Below are 14,183 nucleotides of genomic sequence, written 5' to 3'. Positions count from 1 at the left end.
AGGAGAACTAGGGAACTGTAGTTACTGAAAAATAACCAGGTCTAGAGCACACTGCTAAGTGAAGCCACTAAATCTAATACTCTGGTGGCTAGAAGAGCAAAATTAGAAGAATGCTTAAAGGTACAGTAAAACGATTTGCCGAACTGTTCCATACACCACAATGGGGATATATATCAAAGTATAACAGTTATTTTCAAAGTATTTCAGTTTAATTTGAATTGCATAATAGGTTATGATGTGGCAAAGTTTGGTTGTTTATGCATGGGTACTTTCACTCACATTCACCCCTGGTCTGACTTGATCGTTCCTTGGAGTTATGCCTGAGTTTTCTGTCCATTAGAGATGACCTCACAGCCAGCCCTCACAAATCCCAGGACTTCCCATTGTTGTGAAATCCTGGTTCTTCGATCTCCCCTGAGATCAGCCCGGGTTTAATCTCCATGCATAAGCCAAAGCAGGCGACAGGGGAGCTGGGGGTGACGTTTCTCTCAAAGAAAGCACTACAGACAATTACAAAGCAGCGTTTCAAGGGGCAGGGACTCAAATGCTTCCTGCTTTCATAGAGTTCTTTCTGATCACACAAGAAAGGATTTTAAAAAGATGCTTGGGTTTCTCCCCCACCCCCATTCCTTTTAAAGAGCCACGTTTTTTAAAAGGTTTGTAAGACGGCACTTGTGTTTCCGCTGGAGGGGAGAGGGAAAATGGACGTTTCACTCACAGAAAGCACTACAGCCAATTACAAAGCAGCATTTCAAGGGGCGGGGACTCAAATGCTGCCTGATTTGATCTTGATGACTGCTGGTGCATAGATTCACAATAGAAAAGTGTGGGTCGAGCTACCTTCAAGCACCAAGTAAAACTCCCATGCATAAACAACCTTTGTTGGTAGGAACATTACCTTGTTTGCTGCTCTGGAACAAATTTTAGCTTCAGACATCCAATCTCTCCTTGCCCCTTCCATTATATGGTTTTAGGGGTTTGGAGCAAATACATCAATAGATAGACACAGATGTTCAGTACACTCCTGTATAAACATCCAGCTTGTCCTCCAGCAAAGCCAGCCCTGAACACCAGAACAATATGTTATAACTTCAACTGATTAAAATGTTAGTGAATATTACAATCTGCCACACACTTGGGTCTAGATGGATTCATAGAGACAGGCAACATTATAATACCAGCCTTGAAAACTAAAATTATAAATGTAGATGATATAATTTTGACAGATATAAGATTTTCTGTCCTGGTCACAGAATCATCATAAGAAAGTTTTCTTTTGCAGCCCCTAAATACATTTTCAAAGAAATAAAACTGGCACTAGTTTCTTAGGTATTTTCAGAATATTAAACTTGCAGTTTGTGCATATTTATCTATATCTCTAATAGGGACATGTGGCCCCCATTTGTGGATACCGAAATCCGCAGTTCGGGACCTCAGCAATGCTAAATAGATTTTTCTGCAAACTTGGGGAACTCCCCAGGTTTGCAGAAAAATGTGAAAAGTTTTTTAAAAATACATTGAGGGTTTAAATTCCCCCCAATTTAAAAAAAGGTTGTCTGTGCATGCACTAGCTGAACTGGCAGTGGCTGCCACCACAGTGATGCACTCTGGGTCTGGCTGCCATGATGGAGGACCCAGAGAGCAGCTCTGGGACAGGCTGCCGTGGTGGCAGATGCTGGGAGAGCTTGTTCCCAGCTGCGGCAGCAGGGGATACTGGGAGAGGCTCCGGGCTTTGCCACGGCAGACACCGAGAGAAGTTCCAGGCCCAGTTACTGCATCGGAGCGCTCTGGGAGCCGTTCCAGTCCCAGCGGTGACAGCGATGGTGACTGGGAGCAGCTCTGAGCCCAGAGCAGCTCCCAGTATTCTCTGGTGCAGCAATCGGATTGGAGCTTAAGGTGGGTGGTGGGGCCTGGAGCCACAATGGGGGGGGGGGGAGAAATGGGATTTCCCCCCCACAACCTGCAATTCTTGCGGGCCTCTCACTTGTGCGGAACTAAAACCAACAGTTATTCTGCTCAGATGGTTTCAGAACAGCAGAGTTGCAAAGTGCAAATGCTATCTGCTCACCTATGGTATACAGCTCTTGCATATTATAAGTTGTCTGCTACCAAGCTGTGTCACCCAGCATGGCACCAGGCCTCCGTATTTCATGAAACAATTCAGGCAACTGAACCACAATGAGAAATAAGTTGAGGCTCACTGAGGCTGAGTCCTGCCACCATAGTAGTGAATCTATTGCCAGAATTCAAACCCAAGCATCCCTTCTTTATCACTAATAAAATGCACTGCTATGCAGAGTTACGCTAGTCTAAACTCTCTTAAACCAGTGGGCTTAGACTAGAGTAATTCTGCATAGGACTGCATTAGTTACCTTGTACTGCAAAGGAATAAATGCTCAGTATGTACCCGCCTACCCAAAGCTGCTTTATATTGAATCAGACCTTTGTTCCATCAAGGTCACACTGCTATAACTGGCAGCAGTTCTCAGGTGGAGGTCTTTCACAACACCTTCAGCCTGATCCTTTTTAAAACTGGAGATGCCTAGGATTGGACCTGGTAGATGCTCTGTCACTGACCCATGCCCCCTTAACCATCATGATCACAAACAATGATGTCATAATCCCAGATATATGCATTTTGTAAATAATCTGACTCAGTCATTATAAGGAACTTGAAAGAAATACTGTGATTTTTTTTTATTGTAGCCATGAGTATGGAAATAGGAAACATCTGAAGCTGAACAAGGGAATGTACGGCATGAGAAAGAGATTTCAGCACTGGATTGGAATACTGAAAAGGACAAATGAACAGGAAAACATCCCTCTGTCTGTGTTGCTTCCCTGACACATCAGGCCACTGGAAAGAAACCTTCATGTTTGTACTACTCAAAATTAAGAATAAACATTTTTATCCTACAGTTTCCTCAAGCTTTCCCATCATTTGTAACATCTGTCTTCCTTGAGATGTTCCTGCAATCTTTGGCACATGGCTGGCTTTAGCTCTTTCTCTGCTGCCTTCACTTACCCTACTGAAGACTTCTTACATCTAGAGTCGGCAGCCTTAATTGTGAACCAGAGCCAAGGGCCAAAACAGCCTTCACAGCAACAGTTCTGTGTGTTTAAATGGAATTGCCCCATCATATAGAAAAGCACTACACAGGAGGAAATGCAGATGTTTTCCCTCTCAAGCCTCATGGTTCTTTACATAAGCAGTTTTATGAGCTGAGTGTGTCTGTAGGTACAAGTTAGTTCCACTAGATGACACTGTAAGGTAGCTTTTTTACTGGCAGCACAATGATCTTTGACTGGGGCCATCATAACCAACTGCGATTTATCTGAAAGTTGAATATCCCTAGCCAACATATTGATGCAGCCCTGACATATCCTAACACATAACAAACTTTGCATTGATAGATATTGCAAGGGGCATACAACTGATTGGTGGTGTCATGATGGCCAGGAGACATTGAGAGAACTTGGATGTAGTACAGGGAAGGCCAAGTGGACCTGAGTTTCAGAGCATTGTTACACATCAATCACGATCCTGGCCTGTGCTAAGACTGAATGAGAGTAGAATGTCTATATGCTGTGCTCAACATCATAATGAGTTCCACCCAACAAATATTAGGCTATATACAGGCAGGAAGATGGTCCCTTTTCAAAGATAACAACTGCACACACCAAGAGGCTGGCAACCATATGTGGGTCCTACTGAGATGCACAATCACCATGCATTCTGAAAGAGGCAATGAATGGATTTTCTGCTTGGATGCATGCAAACCCTGAAAAATCAGGACTTTGGATAGCATGTGCAAAATCTGTACATTTCCCCTTTCAGATAACATGGCAAATATATCAGGAGAACAGTGACTAGCACAGATTTCTCATACATATGGTTAACAGGCTCCTTCAATGTGCAATCATAATGTCTGAAGAGGGCTGTGGAGACAGCTACATGGCCAAGGTTTCATTACCAGTGGATAATGGTGAAGGATTCTCTCTCCCCCCCCCCCGCCTTAAACTCAGGGTACGGGAGCATAGAAGCAAGGCTAGGACACATCCAGCAATATCAGTAGCCTCAAATGTTCCCTTTGCTGATAGCTTCACAGGGTAGCTGTTTTGGTCCGCAGTAGAACAGCTAGTTTCAAGTCCGCTTGCACCTTAGAGACCGACAAGGTTTTTGGGGTCCGAGCTTTTGAGAGTCAGACACATGTTGCACCCTCAGTTTAGGCTGCATTTTGGGATGGCACAGCAATAGGGCTGTCTGCCTTGGGGAGGCAAACCAGTGTGTGGTCTGTGGAGGAAGCGAGCTGATGCCAGAGATGTGAGGCACAGTGGAGTCTCATCCATTAAAGGTATGTTTGCCAACTCCACATTGGGAAATCCCTGGGGGAGCCTCAGCAGGATATAATGCCATAGGATCCACCCTCCAGAGCAATCATTTTCTCTATAGGAACTGATCTACGTATTCTGGAGATCAGTTGTAATTCTGGGAGATCAGGCCCCACCTGGAGGTTGGCAACTCTACATTTGGGTGAATTGAGCATCACCTCACAAGTTCAAGATGCACCCAGCCATGTCCTGCCTGCCTCCTCGCTGTCCTCACTAAATAGTGCAGTGAGTGGCATGCTGTCAGTTGAGTCTATCTTTTCTTAACTCAGTATTGCAACAATCTCACCCCCTTCTCAGTCTCCATCTGCTAACTGCGACTGAAAGATGCTCAGTTCAGGCTTCACCAGCTTACCCACTGCCTGTCTTGTAGCAAGAACTGCCATATGCTGCTTGTAGAAGCGAACAGTAGAAGTATTGTGCCACTGGTCTGGACATTTTCAAGTTTATTGTTCACTGCAAGAAACAAAGAGAAAAGAATGCATGCCTCTAGCATCATTTTCATCACTTGATGCACGTCCCGGGTAGGGTATAACTCTCCTCCACTTCACTGTTTCTCCACTAGAAATCATCCCCCAGAGCTGCTAAACATCAGTGGTGAAAAGACAGCTCTTTTTTATCTGTCTTTCTCTCTACATTCACACGCTATGGAATATATAGACTGGGTCTGGGGTTCCCATCCCATGTAATAGTCAGACATGAGTTGCAGCTTTTCCTCAGTTTCCACATGCATTGTGTCCGATTTGGATTGGGATTGCAGCACACATGGAGAAGGGTAGCCTGCACCATTTCCTGACCTTACACAGTCACAGGGGACATTATTTGTCCCATTGACAAAACCCTGTCTTACTGTAGCTTCTTTTAAAAGAAAAAGATATACTTAAGATGGTGGAGTAATCAGAAGCAACCCGGTCTCTTCTTCATATTATGCTTTCGTTTAGACTTGTTTTGTTTGATATTGCAGCTATTCACTCTCACTTTAGTATTTTACCTTCATTTGTTTTATTTCTTCTGATAAAAGGGCTTATAATTTCAAAACTATGAGCTGTAAAGGAAACGAAAATAAGACAGCTGCCAAACCTTCTGCCACCGACATTCAAGAAGAGGTAATTCTCTGGCTGAAAATAATGGCTGCTCAGCTGGAAAAACAATCCGAACAGCAAAAAAAGGCAGTCTGGAGAAATAAAATAGCAGTCTGAAAAACTAAAAAATCAGTCTGGAGAACAAAAACAACTTTTTGCTAACAATAAGATGATCGACGATTCAATTCAACAGCCTTGTGGGTTGACTGAGTCTAACAGTGTATGTATGAGGAACAGATGGAGTCCAAAATAGCTGCTTTGGAAGATCGAACCATGGCTCATGAAACATCGTTCTCAGCTTCATATAATGTTCTTTCCATCCAGATATCCCAGCTCGAGACCTATACTCATTGATTTATTCTTTGTGTCCTTGGTGTTTCAGACAAGGCTGGGCAGCAGAAGCTGGTGGAATTTATGTAAAAGTTTCTTCATGAGCATTTGCAGCTTCCATCTGATTTTCAGCTGCAAATTGAATGAGTTTTTTGGAGCTTTCGTGTACCTAGCAACACAAATAAACCAGCTCCTGTTATTGCACAGTTTTTGAGAGCAAGTGTAAGCAATTATCTCCTCCGCCTTGGAAGACTGAAACAGGATCTTTGCTGGGGTCCTAATAAAAACTGGATCATGCTCTAAGCAGATTACACCAAAGAAGTACCAATACAATGGCACCAATTTAGAAAAGCACAAAGTCTTGCAACAAATATAAATCTGCAATATTACATTAAATATCCTGCCATTTTCTGCATGCACTATTAAGGCCATATCAAAAAGTTTCCAATTCCAGCAGCTGCAGAATCATTTCTCACTGGTCTTCAAGATGTACGTTCCACTGTTCCAAACACTTCAGACTGTATTGCAGAGAAATGAATAGCCTATTGCAGTCTTTTGAAGAAAACCGCTGGTTGTGATAATTTAAAGAATATAAGATTGCCCATTTCTATATTAATCAGCTCAGCTTACAGCAGAGCTATTTTTTTTCTTAACTTTTCTGTGTTCTCAGTATTATATTTTAACTGTCTGGGCCTACCGCCAGCATATAGATAACAGTCCGGGCATCTCACCATATTTTGTTTTCTGTTTATCTTTATCTTGTCAGGCTTTAAACAAGCATTTCTGGGATTTCCCTCATCTTAAATTCATTTTAATCTGTCATTATTGGAATTGGTCCGGACACATTCATTAGTGTTTCATACTCTTGGTAAATTTTACATATGACTATCTGTTGGTGGGAGGAGATTTTAATGACATACTAGATTTAGCTTTGGATGAAAACACTCCCCATGCAAATAGTATTCCTTGGTGAGCTCTACATTTAAAACCTATATGGCTAAGTTAGGTTTGATTGATCCTTAGTGTATATTGCAGCCAATGGAGAGAGATTATACTTTTATTTCTTCTGTGTATCATAATTATTTCCGTTTAGACAACTTCCTTGTTTCAGCTTCTCTGATGCCTCAGATCATTGCCTGTGATATAGATGTTATTGTTACATCTCCATATCATTAGTCCTTTGGTTTCCAGACTGGGTTGGACCACCTGGTTTATGGCATCTTAATGTCCCTCTTCTTAATGATGAGACTTTTAAAAATCAGATGATGTGGGTGAGTTATCAGAATATTTTAATATAAATCAAGGTACAGCTAGTACTCGTTTTATGGAGTGAGAAGCTTGTAGAGCTTTTATTAAAGGGAAAATCATTGCAGATGCTTCTCATAAGAAGCTCAAAGAAATAACTAACATTGCAAGATAGATTTAATATCTTTTAAGCCAGTTCGCTATGTCTCCCACACCAGATCTTTATCGTGAATTGCAAAAAGTTAAATTTGAACTACCGTATTTTTCTCTCCATTAGATGCACCTGACCATAAGACGCACCTAGTTTTTAGAGGAAAACAAGAAAAAATATTGTTTTCCTCCTCTAAAAACTTGTCCCGACGCGCACGCGGCCAGCCAGCTCTGTGCTGCCGCCCGCCTCCCAGCTGGCCATCGGGGCGGGGAACATCCGGACTAGGGCTGTTGGAAAAAAAAAATTGGGCCGGTGGCTCTTTAAACTGCTCCCCGCTGGCAGCGAGGAGCAGTTTAAAGAGCCACCCCCCCTCTTGGGAGTCCAGGGAAGGGGGGCAGGGACTGGCAGCAGGGAGCAGTTTAAAGAGCCACCGCCCACTCTCCCGGGATGCTGAGATGCATGAAGGAGTGGACAGCCAGCTGGGGGAAAAAGGGGCAGATGCGCCCGATTAGCTGGCTGCGCCCCTGGCCCTCCAAGTGACAGCAGCAGCAGAGAGGAGTGGGAGGGAGAGCGAAGGGGGCAAGGGGGGGCATCGGAAGGAGAAAGGATCCTCGCCCCCAGAGGGACAGGTCGTTTTTAAACTGCTGAGACTGGACAAGGAGGAAAGGGGGACGGAGGGAAGAAAAGGGGGGCTGGCTGCTCAGCTCCCTGGCGGGCCTGGCAGGCCCAAAGGACACTGGAAAGGACAAAGGGAAGGAAGGGAATGAGAGGAACGGATGGAAGGAATGGAAGGAGTGGAGTTTGGGCCGGAGATCGAAAGGCGGGGAAGAGATGCACATTGCATGGGAAAAGCCCATAGGAGCAAAAGAGATGGAAAGGGGGGGGGGAACAGATGCGCATTGCATGGGAAAAGCCCATAGGAGCAAAAGAGATGGAAAAGGGGGTGGAAGAGATGCACATTGCATGGGAAAAGCCCACAGGCGGACAGGAAGAGGTAGAAGAGGCAGAAGGGGACGGAAAAAAGGGGGGGACTCGCCACAGATGGACGAGAGCATGGAAAGGAGTGGGGACATGATCCCAGACACAACACGGGTGACTGGGCAGCAGGGGGAGGGGCTGGCATGGGAGACGGGCTGCTGTTGCGAGCGCGAGCTGCACATTCCATGGCACTGGAAGTGGCGGGTCCCCTCGATCTGTCCGGACCTCGGGGACTCCCGGGAGAGTGGGCGGTGGGTCTTTAAATTGCTCAGCGCGGAGCAGTTTAGGTCACCCCGCCCCCTTGCCGGGTCTCCCGACGGCCAGCTGGGAGGCGGGCAGCAGCACAGAGCCGGCTGGGCGCGTGCGCGTCGGGACAGAGCAAGCCGGCGTTCCCGCCCTGACAGCACAGAGCCGCATTCACTCCATAGGACTCACAGACATTTCCCCTCACTTTTGAGGAGGAAAAAAGTGTGTCTTATGGAGCGAAAAATACGGTAAATAATATACTATCAGAGAAAGCAGAATATCCTGTAACTTGTTTGCACCAGTCATATTGGGAAAGTGGTGAGAGACCAGGTAAAATTCTAGCAATTAATTGGGCAAAATCTGACTTGATGCCAGTGGGAGACCATATATCACAGAGTGTATTTGCCTATGACATTTTCAGTGGTGCCCAGGTGCCATTAATTATCTTATAATACTGATTCCTGGAGATATTTCGCACATGATTATGCTACATTTTAACAAGCTAATTACCAATATATCTTTGGGCTTGGACATTTGGCAATTTTAAACTTGTCTCTATGGGGCAAAGTAAATACACTCAACAAGAATATTATACCAAGATTATTTATATTTTACTTGCAATTCCTTTCTATATACCTTGCAGATATATTCATAAAATTAATACTTTGTTTCAGAAATTTATGTGGGGTTCCTCACTGCCACAGATTTTTTTTTAAATAATATGTAACTTCCATTTGATGAAGGAGGATTTGGTTTCCCTGATCTTAGTTTATATCATCGAGCATACTTATTAACTTGTACTAATTATTGGGATCACTCTTTGCAGTTGAACTATCCATCTTGGGCTCTTTTGGAGGCTGTGTGCCTGGTCCCCTCTATGGGGTTACCGCATTATGTATTCCCAGTGATGTATTAAGAGTTTGAAAATGTTATAAAAAAACATCACTTTAAAAGGGTTTTTGGATACCACGGCTAAAAAATGGTTGGAAGATGTCTTCACAGCTAAAGGGGCCAAAAGCTGTTATCGCACTAGGTATTCCCAGCGATGTATTAAGTGTTTGGAAATGTTATAAAAAATACTGTTCGCACTTTCTATGTATTCCCACCAATGTATTAATAGTTTGAAAATGTTATAAAAAATACTGTTCGCACTTTGTTTGGCCCCTTTAGCTGTGAAGACGTCTTCCAACCATTTTTTAGCCGTGGCATCCAAAAACCCTTTTAAAGTGATGTTTTTTATAACATTTCCAAACTCTTGATATACCGCTGGGAATACCTAGTGCGGTAACAGCTTAAGTGTGAACAGTATTTTTTATAACAGTTTCAAACTCTTAATACATCGGTGGGAATACATAGAAAGTGCGAACAGTATTTTGTATAACATTTTCAAACTCTTAATACATCTCTGGGAATACATAGTGTGGTAACCCCCTCAAAGTGGAATGCATTAGGCTCTACTTATGCTAGAGTGGATCCCATTCCTCTTGCAATTTCTGCATCTGGAGAACAATGGTGTATAATGGCATGACCATATCAATTGGATTAATTTTCACATGCTAAATTAACATTACGGGCCAATCCAGATCTAAAAATTGGGAAGAAATCTTGTTTATGGCAGGCTTGGACTGATAGGGGGATTTTTCCAATGGACCAATTTATAACTTATGATGATGAGGTTTTGCCATTTTCTGAGCTGAGGTCTAGATATGACTTGCCACCTTATGTGGAATGGCACTACTTAGAGTTGCAACATTTGTTGGTATTTAAATATGGCCTTGTGGCATTAAGTATTTCAGAGCCCTTTTTGCTCCTGTAAACTCTAACTGAATCAAGGCAGAAAACAAAACCTATGATATTTATAAATGTTTGATGTCGATTAATAAATATGACATCCATAGTCTCAGGAATGAATGGAATAAGGAGCTAGATCACCCTGTTTTGCCAAAGCAATAGGATACGGCCTTAAATTTTATACCTGCTCTCTTCAGGCATCTTAAGTTGGGATTTATTCAGCAAAAATTATGTTTAAGTTTCCTCTCCATTTACAATAGCCAAAGATAATAGTCATAATCTTTTAAAATGGTACAACTTACTTACAATATATTATATGCATTTTGATATAAATTGCTAGAGAGAAAACTATATTACAGGGTCAGAATTCAGAATGACCTTGATAGACTGGAGAGCTGGGCCATAAGTAATAAAATGGATTTCAGTAGGGAGAAATGTAAGGTACTTCACCTAGGCAGAAACAACATAAGGCACAGGTACAGGATGGGAGATAGTTGGCTTGACAACAGTACATGTGAAAGAGATCTGGGAGTCTTAGTGGACCACAAACTGAATATGAGTCAACAGTGTGATATGACGGCTAAGAAGGCCAATACAATTCTGGGCTGCATCAATAGGAGTATTGTGTCTAGATCAAGGGAAGTAATACTACCACTGTATTCTGCATCAGTCAGACCTCACTTGGAATACTGTGTCCAGTTTTGGGCTTTACAATTTAAGAAGGATGTTGGAGCGTGTCCAGAGGAGAGCGACCAGAATGGTCAAGGGTCTGGAATCTATGCCATATGAGGAGAGACTTAAGGAGCTGGGTGAAGAGAAGGTTAAGGGGTGACATGATAGCCATATTTAAACATTTGAAGGGATGCCATTTTAATGAGGGAAGTAGCTTGTTCTCTGTTGCTCCAGAGACTAGGACATGGAGTAATGGATTTAAACTAAGAGAAAAGCGATTCCACCTAAACATTAGGAAGAACTTTCTGGTGGTAAGGGCGGTTCGATAGTGGAATGCGCTGCCTTGGGGGGGGGTCCCTATCTTTTGGAGGTCTTTAAGCAGAGGTTGGATGGCCATCTGTCAAGAGCACATTGATTGTGGGATCCTGCATGGCAGGGGGTTGGACTGAATGGCCCTTGAGGTCTCTTCCAACCTCGTGTGATTTTGTGATTTGTGATTAAATATAATCACTTACTTATAAGGCAACAAAAACAATAGTTTTGAAAGATATGAGCAAAAAGAAGATAGATGAAGAACTCTCTTTTGTCAGTAAAGTGTTTATATTTTAATTATTTCAAAGGATATTCAATTAAGGTAGAAGGTTTAAAACTATTTAGATTTGCCCAGAGAAATATTAAAGGCAGATGATGTAAGTATTTTGTGTGGATGTAATGCAATATCTACTCAGTTATTAGAAAGTTATTAGAGAAGCACAGTGCTACTCAGTATTGTAATATCTACTCAGTATTAGGTATATATGTGTTGTATGTTTATTGTATGTTTGATTTTATTTCTTATGTTTTGTTTCTTGTATGAGTAATTTTAAAATAAAATATATATTTTTAAAAAATTATGTTTAAGATATACTGGACATCCCAGTGATTCTTCCGCAAAGGATTTAGTAAAGTGTCTAATTGTTGGTGTTGTAACTCACAACATGTGCTTTGGGTATGTCCAGTCATTTGGTTTTTCTGGGAAGAAGTTATTACTCATATCAATTTTGTTTTAGAATGTTCACTGGTTTTCGAAGATGTCTATGTACTTTTAAACTATTTGCCTGTCCCTTGGAGGCTAACCTGTAAGGTCTGAGTTCACCTGTCAAATCCCAATCAACAGACGTCCAGACAGAGTCGTCTAAGAAGCAGTTTATTTGGGAAGCATAAGGTGTATAGCAGCAACTTACAGGAAAAGGTATGAGGACTCAAGAGGGGGGAAACGGGCAGGTTGAAACATACACATCAGAAAGGCACCGTTGGATACCAGGCTGAGCCTGGTTCCCATGATAGATTACAGTTATCGCGCCGGGACGCAGTCCATCATAACAAACATCTGAGCTACTTGAGCTTGACTCCAGCTGCGCTCTCAGCCTGGAGCTCACATAACCAATGGTCAATGAAAATGGACCCTCCGGGCCCTTACTACAGATAAAAGGCTCATATTACATTGGAAAGATACAAGCCCACCTCCAGTAAATCAATGGATTGAGGATCTTAGAAATCTATCAATATTTGAAGACATGGTTTATAGACGGCAATTGCACATCAACTTATTTTTGGATATTTGGATATTTGGAACCATTTACAGAAACTTACATGTCGATCCACCACCACTGTTATATTTTTGTCTTTACTTTATGTATATCTTTAAAAAAAAATCTTTGATTTTTTCTCTTTATTTGATGGAAATAAAAAAGGGATAAAGGAAAAGGAAAAGAAATGAGAGATCTGGACAGGGAATCTCCTATATCTGGGGTAGGCAAATGGTCACTCACAATTAAAGTAGCTTTCTGCCCTTTCTCCAGTGCTTCTCTAATAACTTTCTTATCCTTCCTTTCAGAAGCAGCTTCTCTCCACTTTTTCTTTTGTGTGAAGGTGAAGGCATATCTGCTCTGGATGGGCACAAGACAGCACCACCAGCACCCTTTCCCATCCACCTCTCCTATTTCTCCTTCATGCATGCATGCACACACACACAAATGCACCCTTGAGCTAGATGAAAAATGAAAATGATATTGATATTTTCCCCCATATCACAGCTGCTCCTTGCCTCTTTTATAATGAACATAGACATAACCACATATTTCCTCCCTTCAGGGAAGTTACAGCTTGGTGTGGTGGCTTGCTTTGGATAAAGAGCAAAGGGAAGCTTTTCATATGTGAGCAATGCACACCTGCTCTGAAACACTATCATTTTTGTACAAGCTGCCATTTTGTGAACTGGCTCTACCCACCATGCTGTCATTTTGTGACTGGTAGCTTTCCAGGCTCCTGAAAAAAACATAAAGTAGATCCCAGAAACATAAAGTTTGCCCTCCCCTGCCCTATATTAGGTGTAGCTTCTCCCTTAACAGCTATGTCTTTCATGATGGAAGGAAAATAAGTACCTGGGAGTCTAGAGAAAATTAAGCGGTCATGATGCTCAGATGAAGATTTAGGGCTTTGAACATATAAAACAGAAGAAAGCCTAGCTGTTAGAGACATTATTGAAAACACATTTATGTTAAGATAGCATTTAAATCTCTGTGTGCTGCCTCTCTGCCCACATAACTGACCTAATTGAATCATAAACCCCTCCCAGCAGTTGATACTGCACTGCACCTGGGCCTCTGTATCTAACACCATCTTTGAGTCTACTCCACCTACTTCTGATTTCCTCCCAAATTACCTTAGCGACTCCCTCTGCACGTGGAAGAGCTTGAAGGTCATGCATTCGTCATGTACATTCCCTATCTCCATTTGATTTCAGCACTAGAGGTGCGTCTGTGGCTTGAGTCCCATGTTTTAAAACACAAAGCAAGGTAACTCTTTTCATATCATTCCAATGTGTCGGTCTTCTCCTCAGAACTGAATGTATAACAACCCCAAGCTTTGTCTGCTGTTGCTACTGAATTTGCATAGGGTTGCATCAGGGCCACTTTTCGGTAGGCAGGCAGGCAGCATCTCTGTCAAGTGTGCCTCAGTCCTTCCAAACTCATGCTACTAAAATATTTAGAGCACGGCATACCAACACACACATTCTATATTTGCTTACAAATCTGCGAGGTAACTGCTAGATTACTTGGATAGTTTAAGGTCTTGGGTCTTTTATGGGCCCAGCCAATTACCTATAATGGCTGGCATGCCAAATATGTCTGAAATGCTTGTGAAAAAGCTGCCATCTCTGAATGAAAGTGTCAGGGATTTGTACGCTCCTCTTATACAAGCCAATTAGGGACAAACCACCTGTGACCTGGGGAATTAATTATGTATATTATAGCTGC

The 14,183-nt window shown here is 42.5% G+C and overlaps 1 protein-coding gene across 1 annotated transcript in view; it reads left to right on the top strand.

The window, feature by feature from the left end:
• The window catches only part of LOC130473210 (uncharacterized), a 123,959-nt gene that overhangs the window by 40,790 nt on the left and 68,986 nt on the right, over positions 1–14,183 (top strand). The window lies entirely within an intron of this gene.

This window comes from Euleptes europaea, chromosome 2 (genome assembly GCF_029931775.1).
Source record: "Euleptes europaea isolate rEulEur1 chromosome 2, rEulEur1.hap1, whole genome shotgun sequence".
NCBI classification, from domain to species: domain Eukaryota; kingdom Metazoa; phylum Chordata; class Lepidosauria; order Squamata; family Sphaerodactylidae; genus Euleptes; species Euleptes europaea.
This window is presented reverse-complemented; position numbering and strand designations above follow the sequence as displayed.